Source organism: Halichoerus grypus, chromosome 8 (genome assembly GCF_964656455.1).
Source record: "Halichoerus grypus chromosome 8, mHalGry1.hap1.1, whole genome shotgun sequence".
Taxonomy (NCBI): Eukaryota; Metazoa; Chordata; class Mammalia; order Carnivora; family Phocidae; genus Halichoerus; species Halichoerus grypus.
This window is the reverse complement of record NC_135719.1, coordinates 57,135,794-57,150,799: the sequence shown is the minus strand read 5'-3', so window position 1 is coordinate 57,150,799 and position 15,006 is coordinate 57,135,794. Positions and strand designations below refer to the sequence as shown.

General features: G+C 37.7%; 1 protein-coding gene across 3 annotated transcripts in view; it reads left to right on the top strand.

Moving 5' to 3' along the window:
- The window catches only part of TEX9 (testis expressed 9), a 190,779-nt gene that overhangs the window by 7,423 nt on the left and 168,350 nt on the right, over positions 1-15,006 (top strand). The window contains exon 2 of one of the 3 annotated variants that reach the window (XM_078079298.1): positions 14,749-14,783. The exons of the other annotated variants lie outside the window; for them this stretch is intronic. The gene's annotated coding sequence lies outside the window, so the exon portion shown is untranslated. The remainder of the gene's footprint in view (positions 1-14,748; positions 14,784-15,006) is intronic. 3 annotated transcript variants of the gene reach the window in all.

Here is a 15,006-nt window from a genome sequence, read left to right as displayed (position 1 = left end):
TGCTATGAACATGGAGATGCAGATAGCTTTCAAATTACTGTTTTTATTTCCTTTGGGGGGTATATTCCCAGAAGTAGAATTTTGGATCATATGGTAGTTACATGTTACATTTTTTGAGAATCCTATATACTGTTTTTAATAGTGGCTCTACCAATTCACAATCCCACCAACAGTGCACGAGAGTTCCCCTTTCTCCACATTCATGCTAGCATTTGTTATCACTTGTCTTTTTGGGGATGGCCATTCTAACAGGCGTGAGGTGATACCTCATTGTGGTTTTAATTTACATTTCCCTAATCGTTAGTGATGTTGAACATCTTTTCATATATCTGTTAATCTTTTCATACATCTTTTGGGAGAAATGTCTCTTCAGGTCCTCTACCCATTTTTAGTTGTTTTTGTTTGTTTGTTTGCTATTGAGTTGTAGGAATTTTTTAATATTTTGGATATTAAAGTCTTATCAGAGACACAATTAGCAAATATTTTTTCCCATTATGTAGGTTGTCATTTCACTTTGTTGATGTTTTTTTGTTTTTGTTTGTTTGGTTTTTTGCTGTCCAGAAGCCTTTTAGTTTGATGTACTATCACTTGTTTATTTTTTATTTTGTTGCTTGTGCTTTAGGTGTCATATCCAAAAATCATTACAAAGACCCATGTCAAGGAGCTTTATTCCTATGTTTTCTTCCAGGAGTTTCATGGTTTCTGGTCTTACATTTAAGCTTTTAATCCATTTTGAGTTAATTTTTGTGCGTGGTTTAAGATATGGGTTCAGTTTCATTCTTTTACATGTGTGTATCTGATTATCCTAGTACCATTTATTGAAAAGACTGTCTTTTCTCCATCGAGTATTCTTGGCTCCCTTGTCAACTCCTAGTTGACTGTATATGCTTGGGTTTATTACTGAGTTCTTGATTCTGTTCCATTGATCTATATGTCTGTTTTTATGCCAGTATCATACTTTTTTGATGACTATCTCTTTATAAAATAGCTTAAAATCAGAAAGTGTCATGTCAGGGACGCTTAGGTGGCACAGTCAGTTAAGCATCTGCCTTTGGCTCAGGTCATGATCCCAGGGTCCTGGGATCAAGTCCCACATCGGGCTCCTTGCTCAGCAGGGAGCCTGCTTCTCCCTCTGCCTGCCACTCCTCCTGTTTGTGCTCTCTCTCTTACTCTCTCTGATAAATAAATAAATAAATAATAAATAAATAAGTGTGATGTCTCCTGTTTTGTTCTTCTTTCTCAGGATTTATTGGATATTCAGAGTCTTTTGTGGTTCCATATAAATTTTAGAAGTATTTTTCCCACTTCTGCCAAAAATGCCATTGGAATTTTGATAGGGATCGCATTCAACCTATAGATGGCTTTTGTTAGTATTGACATTTTACCAATATTACTTTTTCCAATCTTTGATTATGGGATACCTTTCCATTTAGTGTCTTCTTTGATTTCTTTCATCAATGCCTTGTAGTTTTTGAGTAGAGATCTTTCACCTCCTTAGTTAAATTTATTTCTAAGTATATTATTTTTTTTGATGCTATTGTAAATGGGATCATTTATTTCTTTTTCAGAAAATTATTGTTAGTGTATAGAAATGTTACTGTTTTTTGTTTTGTTTTTAAAGATTTATTTATTTGAGAGAGAGAGAAAGGGAGTAGCGGAGAGGGGCAGAGGGAGAGGGAGAGAGAGAATCTCAAATATACTCCCCGCTGAGCACAGAGCCCAATACGGGGCTCCATCTCAAGACCCTGAGATCATGACCTGAGCTAAAATCAAGAGTCAGACGCTTAACTGACTGAGACACCCAGGGGCCCCATTACTGATTTTTGAAGGTTAATCTTGTATCCTATAACTTTACTGAATTCATTGGTTAGATTTAACAGTTTTTAGGTTGAGTCTTTAGGTTTTTATCTATAAGAAATCATATCATCTGCAAATAGAGATAATTTTACTTCTTTTCCAATTCTGATACCTTTTATTTCTATTTCTATTTCTTGCCTCATAGCTCTAGCTAGGACATCTAGTACTATGTTGAATATGAGTGGTGAGAGTGGGCACCCTGATTGTTCCTGGTTTTAGAGGAAAAGTTTTCATCATTTCTCCACTGAGTATGATGTTAGCTATGGGCTTGTCATATATACATCCTTCATTATGTTGAGATATGTTCCTTCTGTGCCTGAGTTTTTATCATGAATGAACGTTGAATTTGTCAAATGCTTTTTTGGTATCTATTGACATGATCATATGATTCATTCTGTTAATGTGTTGTATCACATTGGTCCATTCTAGAAGATGTTCCTATGTGTTTGAGAAGCATGCAAATTCTGCTGTTGTTAGACAGAATGTTCTATATATATCTGTTAGGTCCATTGGTCTATAGTGTTGTTCAAATCTGCTATTTCCTTATTGATTCTCTGTCTGTATGATCTATCCATTGTTGAGAGTGGGGTGTTAAAGGCCCCAATTATTTTATATATATATAAAATATATTTATTTGTATATTATATTTATATATTTATATATAAATATTATATATTATATTTAAATATATATATATATTTATAAGTAAAACAGTATATACATATATATATGTATATATACATATACAGCTCTTTTTTTAGCTCGGTTAGTTTTTGCTTTATGTATTTAAGTCCTCCAATGTTAGGCACATAAATATTTATAACTGTTATATCTTCTTGATGTATTGACCTTCTTTGTCTCTTTTTACCATTTTAGTTTAAACTCTATTTTGTCTGATATAAGTATAGCTACCCTGCTTTTTTTTGTTACCATTTGCTTGAAAAGTCTTTTTCCATCCCTTCTTTCTGTCTATGTGTGTCTGTAAGGCTATGGTGAGTCTCTTGTAGACAGCGTATTTTTGGATCTTGTTTTTTTTAATCCATCAGCCATTCTCTATTTAAATTGTAGAATTTAGTTCATTTATGTTTAAAGTAATTGTTGATAGGTAAGGACTTACTATTGCCATTTTGTTGTTTTCTGGTTGTTTTGTAGATCTGTTGTTCCTTGTTTCTTATCCTGCTGTCTTATTATGTTTGTTTTGATGTTTTTTAGTAGTATGATGTTGGTGTTCTTTTGCCCCCGCTCAAAGAACTCCCATTTAGCATTTCTTATAAGAAATTTCTTATAAGAAAGGCAAGTCTGGTGGCAATGAACTCCCTCAATTTTCATTTGTTTGGGAAAGTCTTTATCCTTCCTTCGTGTCTGAAGGACCACTTTGCTGGGTATAGAATCTTGGTTGACCAGGGTGTCTTTTCACTATTTTGAACATATCATCATCCTGGTCTCTCCTGGCCTGAAAAGTTTCTGTTGAAAAATCCACTCAAAGACTTACGGAATCCTCTTCTATGTAACTTCTCTTTTCCTTTACTGCTCCTAAAGTCTTTCTTTGTCTTTGATTTTGACAGTTTAATTTTAATGTGTCTCAGTGTAGCCCTATTCAGGTTCAACCAATTTGGGGTTTTGGGCTTAATGGATCTGGATATCCATTTCTCTCCCCAGGTTTGGGAAGTTTTGAGCCATCATTGCTTTAAATATACTTTCTGTCCCTTTTTTCTTTTTCTTTTCCTTCTGGAATTCCCATAATGCAAATATTCTTTTTACTGTGCCCTGTAATCCCATTGGCTATCTTCACTATCTTTCATTCTTTTTTTTTTTCCCCTCCCCTAACTGGGTAATTTACAGTGTTTTATTACTTCCAAATCATTGATTCTTTCTTCTACATGGTTGAGTTTACTTTTGAAACTCTTTATTGAATTCTTCAGTTCAGTTATTGTATTTTTTAACTCTAGGATTTCTCTTTATTTTTTTGATGATGGTTGCTGTTCCCTTGTCAAACTTCTCATTTTGTTCATGCATTGTTTTCCTAATTTCATTTGTCTGTCTCTGTTTTCTTGTAGGTCACTAAACTTCCCTAAGAGAATTATTCTGAATTTTTTGTGTGACAGTTCATGGATCTCCATTTCTTTAGGGTCAGTTATGGAGCTTTATTAGTTTCCTTTGGTGGTGTCATATTTACCTGACTTTTCATAATCCTTGATTCCTTATATTGGCATCTGTGCATTTGAGTAATCTGACTCCTCTTCCAGACTTTACAGGTTTGCTTTGGCAGAGACAGTTCTTCACCAGTCAGTTCAGTTTGGGTATCTGGGTGTGTCTGCTGGTAATATCCTTTGACAGTTGGAGTCTGCTATTATGGTCTATTTGGGGGCAAGGCAACTATTCTAACTCCAAGGACAGGGATGAGGGGGTGCATCACTGGTTGAGAACTGTTAGATAGGACTACTGGCTTGATTCCCTCTCCAAATAAGGCTGTAGGATGAGCTCTGCATTTGCCTGGACTTTCCAGTCAGGCTTGCTAAATGGTCAGGACTGGGTGCTATATTCAGTAATAGATAGGGTTATGAATTACCTTCCTTGCTCTGTCAGGACAGGAGGATAGAACTCAGGGCTCGTACAGCTCATTGTTTGGGGACCCAAATCAGGCCAGAGTGTTCACTGAATTCCCTGGTTGGGTGAGGCCACTGCTTTTGCTCTACATATAGGGAAGCCATGGGTTGTGCTTTCTGTTCTGGTGCTACCATATGTAAGGTTGTTGAATGGGCTATGCAACATTCCATGTACTCTGTTTAGGTTCCCTGCTCAGACAGGCCGAAGGCTATATTCAGTGATGAGCAGGGCTATGAATTAGATTCCCTGCCTGGGCATAGCAGGAGAAGCAGCTCTAATGCCAGTAAAGCTCTTTGTTGTCTTACCTTAAGCCAACCGGCACCCTAAGTTCCCTGACTGAGCAGGGCCACTATTTGTTATGTAAACTATCAGCTCTGCTCACCCGCCTCTCAGCACACATACTATTGGGCCACACAGCTTCCAGTTGTTTTTGCCAGCCCTTCTGGTCAGATGACGCCAAAAGACACTCATCATAGCAGCTGATGCTGTGATTCAGATTCTTGCCTGGGCTAGAGGGGGAGGGGCTGCTCAATTTCCCAAAGTCTCTCCAGTTGGGAGGGGCTGGGAGCTCCCCTCAGCCTTGGCTATGAATTGATCCCCCTATCTGTTCACAGCACCAGAACTCTCCACGCTGGGTATTGGCTTTGCTCTGTGGATGATCAGCTGTTGTGCTTACCTGCCCCTTGGCTTGAGTGCTGCTGGGCCACACAGTTCCAGGAGTTGTTGCTGGCCCCTCTGGTCAGATGGGGCTGGAAGGTACTCTCTACAGTGGGTGGAGTTGTGACTCACCACCTTGTCTGGGTGTGGGCAAATTGGGCTTAGCATTGAAAAAACTTCTTTTTTTTTTTTTTAAATTCTTATTTATTTATTTGACACAGAGAGAGAGAGAGAGAGAGACAGCGAGAGAGGGAACACAAGCAGGGGGAGTGGGAGAGGGAGAAGCAGGCTCCTGGCTGAGCAGGGAGCCTGATGCGGGGCTCGATCCCAGGACCCTGTGATCATGACCTGAGCCGAAGGCAGACGCTTAACGACTGAGCCACCCAGGCACCCCGAAAAAACTTCTTTTAAGGATCCAAATCAGGCAGATCTGCACCCTGCTGAGTTCCCTGGTCAGAGTGTGCCTCTGACTTGGTTCTGCAGATGAGCAGAGTCTGACTGAGATTACTACTTGGTCACTGCATGTATGAATTTGGTCCGCCAAGATCCCTGTGCTGGTTGTTGCTGGCCGTTCTCCCCTTCTCTATCACAGTTAGATTCCCAGTGTTTATTCCCTGCAGATTGTTCTGCAGTTCCCATGAGGTGAGATCAGAGTAAGGGCTCCTGAAAAGTTACCTACAGTACTGGGGGCAGTAGTTGTCCCGCCTGGGTTCTCCTTTCTCATTGGAGGAACCAGAGGGGAGACCTCTCTGCATGGTACTGCTCTGGCCTCTGGGAGGGGCATGTGGTCAGTGTGTAGGTACTTCTCTTACCTTTCTAATGCAGGCTGTCTTGGTCTCTGAGGTGCAGTGGGGTGCTTCAGTCTCATCCTTTGTTCTGGGATTCTCTCAGTGGTGTACTATTCTTGTTATTCTTGGAGGGGGAGCAAAAGTCAGGAACAACCTCTCTCGCCATCTTTGTGACATCACTTCCCACCTCGTGTATTTGAGGAGAAAAAGAAGTCTTTGGACATTCTTCTTAAGGACCTCAGGAAAGATCATTTCCTGTCAAGTAGGCCAATTTGTCTCCTTTCCTTGGATGTACTTATTTTCTGTGTTCTTTCTTGTAAATACTTATTCCCTGAGACTTTCTATTTTTCTTCATCCTTCCCCCCCCAACTGTTACCTGAAGTTAGCCAAGGGACTATTATGGTTGATGTTAGTATGTTTTTTGTTTTTCCATTTACAGTGGCTCTAGTGTATCTGTAGCATCATTCTCCTCAGCCAGCCTAGCTTTAGGTTGTCTTCCATATCCTTGGCTGCCTTATAAATGGCTCTATTGTTGTAGGCTCCATCTTTGTCACTTGTAACCCTGGGCCCCTGCTTGGAACAGGGCTCGGCTCCAACAGGAGGGCAACCAATCCCCTGGCTAAACAGTGACCTATGAGTTAACCGAATATGAGAGCTTTGCCCAAGGAAGAGGTTAGTAATTATTAACAAACTGGTTCCTTTCTTGGAGAATACGAATACGATAGAGGGTTAGGCAGTGGCAATAAAAACAGTAGCTAAAAGACAGACGTGAGAAGGCCGACCTCAAAAACCATTAGACCACAGCAACCAGCAGAGGCAGTAAGTAAGCCGAAATTGTGAGTAGACGGGCTGAAAAGTCTTCCAGAAGATAAGATAGTTGCTTAGTAATGGTAGGAGCAATAGGCCTAGGGCTTGAGAGGAACTGAGTAGATTTCCTCATCAAGCTCCAGGGTAAGAAGGCACAAATGAGGAAGAACAGATTATTGTCCAGGCCTTGGGGAAATTCAGAATAACCACCCAGAAACCTAGGAACAGACATACAAGTGACCTCAGAGAAACTTAAAGACAGCTAGGGAACTAAAAGTTCTTTTAGGTTCCAAGATAGTGCTAGCAACTGATTTATCTTCTCAGACCCCCAGGAAAAGGTCCCCCCCTTACTTTGGTGTGAATCTCTCTTTCTCCAAAAGAGTTTTATACATACAGTATGGTCCTGATCATCTGAAGGGCTTAATCATGTCAAGAATTGCATCCTCTTGGAAGTCTTCCCTTATCCATTCCTCAGCCCACCCCAAAAGTTAGCTCTTTTCTCCGTGGTCCTATAGTACCTTGCATAGCCTTAGGTCAGAGATATGATCACATTATATGTTAATCGTAGGTTTACTTGTCAATTCCTTGTGTCTGCCCTCCCCAACCCTGGCTCTCAGTACCGTGAACTGTATGAGGTCAGGAAGTATGTTTTCATTCTTCTCTGTATCTTCACCATAGTCCCTACCATAAAGTAGCCAAACAATATATGTTTATTGAATTGAGTTATTGAATTGGAGAGAGCTCCTTTTATTTAGGCCAAGGGGAAGAAAAAAGTAGAATGGGCCAATAAGAAAACTGATTGGCTTATCCATAATAGTGCAGGAACTGAGAACTTAATTAATCCATACTTAAAATTTATGTCTCCGTGACTCTACAAAAGTTTCCAAACCAGCCAATTTTTTTCTGTTCAGTCTGACATCTGGTCCTACAATTCTCCAGGTTTTTTTTGCTTGTTTGCTTTTGTTTTTGTTTTTAGAAAAGGAGACAAAGAGGGATGGGGAAGGAAAGAGAGAGAGGGAGAGAGAGTCTTAAGCAGACTCCATGCCCAGTGCGGAGCCTGATGCAGGGCTCAGTCTCACAACCCTGAGATCATAACCTGAGCTAAAATCAAGAATCGGATACTTAACTGACTGAGCCACCCAGGCGCCCCCAATTCTCCAGTTTTAAAGGTACTTTGGTCAGCTCTGACCTTTTAAGGAGAAGAGTTGTGTTCTCCTTTCAGCCTCCAGTTTCTCATCTGAATTCAGATACACGCTCTTGGGTGAGCCAGGCTTGAGGCTTCTTCTCTGGGAGATCTTCTGGGCTTTGGAGCTTAGAGTCTAGGATCCCCATCCCAGACCTACTGCTTTTGTAGTCCTCAGCAAGTTCCTTACCTCTCTGAGCCTCAGTTTCCTAATTGGTAAAAGTGGGGATAAGGACAGCTCCCTTGTGCAGTTATGCCTGAGGGTTTGATGGAAAATATTTGTGAAAATACCTAGCATAATGCAGTGAGTGAGCACACAGTAAGAGCCAAATGAATGTGAACTTCCCTTATTGCCCTCTTCCTGGGGAGGAACATTCACACCCTTCCAGGCTGAAATCAGGGCACAGCAAATAGTGAGATAGGCACCAGTCATGGCAAGGAAAAAATTTTTACCCAGAACAAGCAAAGAAAATTGGAAAATTCATCACATGCTATCTCAGAAAGCTCTGGGAATGTAGAGAGGTGTCTGATGGCAGACTCCAGCAAATTACAACTCCAGGACTGAAAAAGGAGAAAGAGAGGAAGGTGTTAATAATCAGGAAATCTCAGAGTATTCATAGGAATTTCAAACATATATTCATCCCTCTTAAGGTCCCGAAAGAAAGCCGAATGAGACCAGCTACTCTTATTTTCAGGGACTTCAAAAACCAGATAATGTGTGTTTGGGGTGGTGGCGGGGGTCAGAGTCTATGCTTTCTAGGTACTCTAGGAAGAGTTCCCTTAAATCAGCATTAAAACCGTTAAAGTTAATTTGTGAGGTATTCAGAACAGGCTACTCAGCAGTCAAGGGATTGTGTATGGTAGAGTTCCGAAACAGGATGAGCTTGATAGCCAAATTTTTCTGACTATAGATGTCACTGATTGCTGCTGCCTAATATGTCAAGTTTGTTATTAGCTGGAAAAAATGGCTAAATGACTACAGCTCTTCTGCCACCAGTGTCTCCCTTCCCTATGAAAGAACACTTTTTAAATAAGTGACTTAAGACTAAATACTCCTTTCCACTATAGTTGGTGAAAGTCATTTTATCATTATGAATACCCTCAAAGATGTTGTTGAAGTAGGGCTTCAGTTTCCTTTCTGTGTCAAAGATACTCTTTCTGAGTATCTTTTAAAATGTTTTGAGATAAAAATGATAAGATCTTAAGTTACTACCCAGAAGTAAATTGTATTTAATGGTGCTTTGAAAGAGTTAATTAAAGAATCCTATATATGAAGATTAAATCAAGATGTCAGACTGAAGGAAACTTAATCTTTACCAAATCTTACGAAATGACAGAAAAGATTGAGAGATGGGAGTTGGGGAAGGGAGAGGGAAATAATTGGTAACAGGATGGGGGATAAAAAGTGTTATCAGTGTATCAGAAATTTTTAGGAGATGATGGTGTCAGACCTTGGATGAACATACTAGAGCAACTGAACCTCAAATACTCCTAAGGTTAAGACAGCTAAAGAGATGAAAGCAATTTCACGGAAGCTCCAAGCTCAGAGAGAGCAGATTCAGTGAATTGGGGGTGCTAAGGTAGTGACCAGCAGGATTGAGACACTGCATGTGGAGCAGCTAGACTGTTGATCCCCTTCTCTTTTCCTGCTTATATTGGTCCACATATTAAAGCAGGGAGCCTGTGGGGTTATGGGAGCCAAAGAACAGAATAGGGGAATGGATCCCAGGAGGGAGAGGGAGACTCCTCACTCTGAAAATATCCTGCCCAGCAATATGTCTTTCCCTTTCCCTGTAATCACCAAAGTCAATCTACATTAAGCAGAAATAGCCCGCTAAGGGGGATTCTCATTAACAAAGTACAAGAGTAATCTGCATTTGTAGAGGCACAAAACAGTAAATTCTGAAATAATACCTGAGGAAAGGGAGCTAAAATATAAAATAAAAAGATAAGTATAGATTTATCTTATAAATGTTATCTTAGAATTTTAAGAAAAATAAAATTATTATAACGAAAAATATATAGTTACAATTTATTACAAATGTAACAGTTATCCTCAAAGAGATTGAGGATGTTATTACATCCATAAAAATGAAGCAAACAGTGATCTTAGACTTTAAAAACAGGATTTCTGAGGGGGCGCCTGGGTGGCTCAGTCGTTAAGCCTCTGCCTTTGGCTCAGGTCATGGTCCCAGGGTCCTGTGATCGAGCCCCGCTTCAGGCTTCCTGCTCGGCGGGAAGCCTGCTTCTCCTTCTCCCACTCTCCCTGCTTGTGTTCCCTCTCTTGCTGTGTCTCTCTCTCTGTCAAATAAATGAATAAAATCTTTAAAAAAATAAAGACAGGATTTTTGAAATAAAAAGCCTTAGCAGTTATGTATCATAGAATCTCCTTGAAAGTATGACTATAGGATGAACTTTAACAAAATAAATAAGGAATCCAAGAAAGATGAATATGTTCAAGAAAGAGTGGAGAGAAAAGAATTTATTTAACTTGTTGTTATCTAAATATGGTATATGTTTAAAAATCAGTAACATAAAGTTAAAATCTAGATTAGATGTTGGCAAACTTTTTCTGTAAAATACCAGAGAGTAAATATTCTCTGCTTGTGGTTCATTCAGTCTCTGTTACAACTACTCAACTCTACTGCCCTAGACTGAAAGCAGCCACAGAGAATATGTAATTGAATTGTCATGATTGTATTCCAATAAAACTTTATTTACAAAACAGGCAGCAGGACAGATTTGGCCTGCAGACCAAACCCTATTCTAGATGATTACAACATAAAGACATCAGAGACAAGGCATGATGAAGAGATAAGAGGGAAGTTCTAAAAGCATGATAAAAAAATACGTGCACAGGTACAACCAGATGGCAGGAAAAAGTCAAGCCATCAATAATCATATGACAGTGGATGTCATTTTACATGACAAATGGAATCAATTCCTTCAATAAAGACATAGAATCTCAAATTGGTAAAACAACAACACATCTAGCTATAAGCTATTTGGAAGAACTACACCTAGAAAGAAGGTTGAAAATAAAAGCACATGTGAAGATATATCAGGCAAGTATTAAAAATAGATAAGTGTGGTTCACAATGTTAGACAAAAAAATTAATGCAAAGAGAATTTAATGAGATAAAGAACATACATATTGATGAAAGAAACAATTCCATAAGAAGCTTTATTAATAATGAACTAATGATCCTACCAATATAAAATCAAAAGTTATGCTTGTAACTTATAAAGTAAAACTTGGTAGAAATACAAGTAGGAATGAAAATGCATAGCCATTTTGAAAGACTTCCACACATATCTCAGAAATTGACAGATAAAGTAGGAAAAAAGTAAGGATAGAAAGTATTTGAATAACACAATAAAGAAGCTTGACTGAATAAGTTTAAAGGGCTTTGTACACAATAAATGGTGAATGCACAATCTCTTCAAACACACATGCAACATTAACTAGCTGATAAAATACAAAGGCAATGTTAATAAATTCCCAGATAAGAAATCATTCAGATCACATTCTTTGATCACACTGCAATAAAATTTGGAATTAATAAAGAGGTACAATTTTATAAACTTGGAAATTAAAAGTCACTCCGTCAATTCAATAAATTTAAATTCAATAAAAAAGAATTTAAAAGGAAGTTATCAATTGTTTAGAAATAGCAATGCCTAAGATTTATTTATTTATTTTTTATTTATTTATTTGAGAGAGAGAGAATGAGAGAGAGCACGAGCGGGAAGAGGGTCAGAGGGAGAAGCAGACCCCCCGCTGAGCAGGGAGCCTGATGTGGGACTCGATCCCAGGACTCCAGGATCATGACCCGAGCTGAAGGCAGTCGCTTAACCAACTGAGCCACCCAGGCGCCCCAATGCCTAAGATTTATTAAACATATCTATACAACAAGCATTGTGTCACATGATCTACATGAATTGTCTAATTTTATTATCACAATAATCCTGAGAGGTTGATTCCATTTCACAGATGAGGAACTGAAACACAAAGCTCTGTTAAATAACCTGCTCAAGGGCACACAGTCCATACATGACAGAGTTGGGATTGGAACCTAGATACTGTGGTCTGGAGCCAGTATATTAACCACTACCACAAGAAGGATAATAAGACCAATACATTCAAAACCTATATATATTCAGAGAAAAGATATGGCCTTGAATGCATACATTAGAAAATAAGAAAAGATTGAATAGAAGTCTTGCATACAGCTCAAGAGGCTAGTGGAAGAAAAATTAAACTATATAAGGAAAGTGTTACTAAAGAAAAAAAAACAGAAATGAATGAAATGCATAGTGAAGTAAATATGAATAAATGAAAATATGATTTTTTTGAAAAGAACCAAAAATGTGAAAAATCTAGAATATCTCAAGGTAAATAAGAGAGGATTATCAACAAAAGAAATGAGGAGGAGCATAACTATGGGTATGGAATACATTCTAAAAAATCTGAGATAAATACTGAACTTAAGATAATAAATTAGAGGGTGCCTGGCTGGCTCAGTCAGTTAAGTGGCTGCTTTCGGCTCAGGTCATGATCCTGGAGTCCTGGGATCAAGCCCCTGAGCTCTCTGCTCAGCGGGGAGTCTGCTTCTCCCTCTGTCCCTCAGCCCCCTCTCATGCTCTCTCTCTCTCTCAAATAAATAAAACCTTTTAAAAAAGATAATAAATTAGAAAAATCTAGATGAAAATAATTTCTAGAAAATATAAAACCAAAATTGATCCAAGAGGAGATTCGTACCTTAAAAGAACAAATAACAAACAGCAAAAACATTGAAAAAACTCTCTTATAAAAAATCACCAAACACAGATAGTTCTATAAGTGTATAACAAATAATCCCTATGCTATATTAATTAACCAAAAGTTTGGGAAAAATAGAAAGTTTTCTAATTCATTTACACTGGAGCTGACATGGCCTGCATATTAAAACTACACAAAGAAAGCATATACTCATTTATGAACACAAATACAGAAATCCTAAGTATTAGCAAAATGAATCCAGAAATGTGTTTTTTAAATGAATACATTTATATAGAAAGGTAGAAAAATCATAACTTAAGTAGGATTTATCCAAAATAGTCAAAGCTGATTCAAAATTCAGACTATATTAATGCAACTCATTATACTCAAAGAAAAAGTGATATAATTATCTTAAGAGATGCCAAAAAGCATTTGATACAATTTGACATCTATTTTTTATTAGAAAGAAAACCACTTTAGTAAATCAGAAGTGGGAAAAACTTCTCTATTTTAATGAAAGATATCTGCATACACAAGCATCATGCCTAATCATAAAATATTAGAGGTTTTCCCACTAAAGTTTTTCCATACTGTTTTGAGAGTCCTTGCCAATGCTATGTGATAAGAAAAAGAACAGTTGAAGGTGACAAGCCAGGAGACAATATTTTCAACATGTTTTTGAGTACATTTTATGATATCTACTAAATACCAAAAAATCAGTAAGAAAAATATGAACAACCTAATAGAAACATGTACGAAGGATATAAACAATCACTTCAGTAGGAAGAAATATAAATAATGAATAGAAATATAATTTTTTTTAATTGAAGTATAGTTGACACACATGTTACATTAGTTTCAGGTGTACAACATAGTGATTCAACATCTCTATACCTTATGCTGTGCTCACCACAAGTGTAACTACCGCCTGTCACCACACAATGTTATTACCATACCATTGATTATATTCCCTATTGCTGTACCTTTCATCCCCATGCTTTACTCATTTCATAACTGAAGACCTGTATCTCCCCTTCCCCTTCCTCCCTCCCCCACCCCCTTCTGGCAACTATCAGTTCTTTGTATTTATGGTTCTGTTTTTGCTTTTTGTTTGTTTTGTTTCTTAGGTTTGACATGCAAGTAAGATCATTTGATATTTGTCTTTGTCTGACTTTAGACATATGATTTAAAGTAACAGTGAATTGCCTTTTTTTCTTTTATCCTTAGAACTGGCAGAATTTTAAAAGATTGATAATATTTATGTATACCTGAAACTAATACTACTCTGTATGTTTAACTAGAATTTAAATAAAAACTTAACAAAAGGTTGATAATGTTTAGTGTTTATAAAGATGTGAGGAATCAGGTATTTTTATGTACACTTGGTCAGAATGTAATTTGTAAGGCTTTCTGAGAAAGCAATTTGGTAGAATTTACCAAAACTTTTACTCTACAATTTTTTTTACTCAGCAATTTTGTCTCTACAGTTTTAGCCAAAATAAATTAATTGTTCATAGTGTACCACAAAATACTTGTTTGTGTGCACAAAGAAAACTTAAGGATGTTTGATGCAGCATGGTTTTGAATAGTGAAAAAATAGGAATAATCTCAATTTCCACTAGTTGGAAAATTACAGAATTAATTATGTTACCTTGATACTATGAACATTGTGTACCTTTAAAAAAAATAGAGCTGGGGTGCCTGGGTGGCTCAGTCATTAAGCGTCTGCCTTTGGCTCAGGTCATGATCCCAGGGTCCTGGGTCGAGCCCTGCATCGGGCTCCCTGCTCGGCAGGAAGCCTGCTTCTCCCTCTCCCACTCCCCCTGCTTGTGTTCCCTCTCTCGCTCTCTCTCTCTGTCAAATAAATAAATAAAATCTTTAAAAAAATAAAAATAAAAAAATAAGTCTGATCTGCATGAGACATAGAAAGAGCTTGAGATGTATTTTTAGGGTAAAAATAAAATTATAGAATTATTGTGAAGCATGAATGTGTATTTTTTAAATGTTACTATACATTGGCATATATTTATGCATGTAAATGCATAGAAATTGATTTGGAAGTAAGCTCACTTGATTATTTTCTTTAGGGAAGACAGCAGGAATGGGGGAGCAAGAAAAGAAGGTAGGATTAACATTTTACTCTATGTCTTTCAGTGTTGTTTGAATCTTTCAGTAAAAATATATTCATGAAATTTCTGTGATTTGAAAAATTGTATTTGAGTTTTCACACACTGAAACTAAAGTGCACAAATTGTTAAGTGTATAGCTCAATGGATTTTTACATATGTATTACTCATGTAACCACTATCTAGATCAAGATGTAGAATATTGGTCCCCAGAATGCT